Here is a 2,751-nt window from a genome sequence, read left to right on the forward strand (position 1 = left end):
TGAACAACGACTTATATAGTATGATAGGAGCTCTTTTAAGGAAGGAAATGACGGAAATACCCTTGGTAGTCCAAGGGAACCACGACTTATATAGTATGAAATGACGGGAATACCCTTGGTAGTCCAAGACTTATATATATAGATAATATATAATATATAATATAATAGAAAGAAATAGAAAGTAGAAATAGAAAATATTATATAAAAGAAAGAAATATTAATTAGGCCCATGTGGCGATTTTTGATTGGTTTGGTGGTAGTTGAGGAACCACCACTTCTATATAATGAATGATGATAATGATAAGTAGTAGAAATTTTAGTAATTATTGTGTAAAGAGAACCCCACTTTACTATATATAGTAAGTGTGAATTAGAGGAGCTTGAGGTCAAGTTTCTCAATTTACAAAGAGAGGAACTAAGTTTCTTTTAAGGATTAATTACAGAAATCTCACCTTTTAGTTTATTTATTACTATTATTCCCTATAAGTTTTACAAATCTCCAAAATTCCTCATTTTCACGCATTAGATCATCTGATTAATGTATCAGCGCATCAGATTAGTGTATCCCGCGCATCAGATTAGTGTATCATGTATAAAATGTAATGTATCGTATTTAACGATTAATGTATCTCGCGCATCGGATTAATGTATCAACGCTTATATTATTGTATTCGTTTGAGGGATTTCTGTAATTATAAATTTTTAAGGGATAAATTGTAATTTTGCCTTAAAAGTATGTGATTTCTGTAATTTGCCCTTCTTTTTATCATAAAGCTGGCCCACCTACTTTAGTTCCTTTTTAACAAAGAGAGGAACTAAGTTCCTTCTTTATCATAAAGTTGGCTCACCTACTTTAGTTCCTTTTTTAACAAAGAGAGGAACTAAGTTTCTTTTTATCATAAAACTGGCCCACCTACTTTAGTTCCTTTTTAACAAAGAGAGGAACTATTAGTTTCTTTTTATCACAAAGTTGGCCCACCTACTTTAGTTCCCTCCTTCCTTTTTATCACAAAGCTAGCCCACCTACTTACAAATACATTATAAAATGGACAAATTACAGAAATCATATACTTTTAAGACAAAATTATAATTTATCCCTTAAAAGTTTATAATTACAGAAATCCCTCAAACGGATACAATAATATAAGCACTGCTACATTAATCTGATGCGTGAGATACACTAATCTGATGCCCGAGATACACTAATTTGATACCTGAAAATGAGGGATCTTGAATATTTGTAAAACTTATAGGGGACAATGGTAATAAGTAAACTAAAAGTGGGATTTTTGTAATTTTTCTTTATAAAATTGTCTCTCATCTAATTCCCAATTATTATATATAGTAATATAATAATATTTTATCTTTTTAATTTATTTTTATTTTAATATTTTCCTTTTTAAATAGTACTAAAAAATAAACTAAAAATATTACATATTGGGTTAACTCTCGAAATTTCACGCATATTGTATAACTAGGGTCTGGGACGAAGGGAGTAACATATATTATTTGAAAATTACATTAAAAATATCATAAATCATAATAATTAACAACTTACAATATTTGAAAAACATATTAACTCTCAAAATTTCACATGTACCACATAAGTTGGAACAAATGGGATAACATATATTATTTGAAAATTACGTTAGGAATACTATTTAATTGCAACTTAAAGTATTTAAAAACATATGAATTAGAGCAGCTTGGGATCAAATTTCAAAATTTACAACCAGAGGGTATTTGTAAAACTTATAGGGGACAATGGTAATAAGTAAACTAAAAGTGGGATTTTTGTAATTTTTCTTTATAAAATTGTCTCTCATCTAATTCCCAATTATTATATATAGTAATATAATAATATTTTATCTTTTTAATTTATTTTTATTTTTAATATTTTCCTTTTTTAAATAGTACTAAAAATAAACTAAAAATATTACATATTGGGTTAACTCTCGAAATTTCACGCATATTGTATAACTAGGGTCTGGGACGAAGGGAGTAACATATATTATTTGAAAATTACATTAAAAATATCATAAATCATAATAATTAACAACTTACAATATTTGAAAAACATATTAACTCTCAAAATTTCACATGTACCACATAAGTTGGAACAAATGGGGATAACATATATTATTTGAAAATTACGTTAGGAATACTATTTAATTGCAACTTAAAATATAAATTGGAACAAATGGGATAACATATATTATTTGAAAATTACGTTAGGAATACTATTTAATTGCAACTTAAAGTATTTAAAAACATATGAATTAGAGCAGCTTGGGATCAAATTTCAAAATTTTACAACCAGAGGGACTTGCTTTAGGTACTTAGGGTCAAGTTTAGAAATTTATAAAGACGGGAACTAATCTGAAATTTAACCTTCATATACTACTTTACCAAATTTGATGGTTCTCTTCATTAAACAACAATTGTGTAGTGCCTTTCCTTAACAAACTTTTCACTTCTCTTTGCAAGTATCTAAAATTACTTCTCTGTATGATTTTCGCTTCACTTTCCCTAAAAATATTTTTTAATTTAAAACTCAAACAATTTCAAATTTAAATTAACACAGATAATTTAAAAAAATGTGATTAACTATCAAAATTTCACATATACTACATAAATTAGAATAAAAAAAAAGTAACATATATTATTTAAAAATTACGTTGAAAATATTATAAATCACACATATAAATAGATAAATAAAATAATAATTATTAGACCCGTGCAAGCACGGGC

Source organism: Solanum tuberosum, unplaced genomic scaffold (genome assembly GCF_000226075.1).
Source record: "Solanum tuberosum cultivar DM 1-3 516 R44 unplaced genomic scaffold, SolTub_3.0 scf00240, whole genome shotgun sequence".
Taxonomy (NCBI): Eukaryota; Viridiplantae; Streptophyta; class Magnoliopsida; order Solanales; family Solanaceae; genus Solanum; species Solanum tuberosum.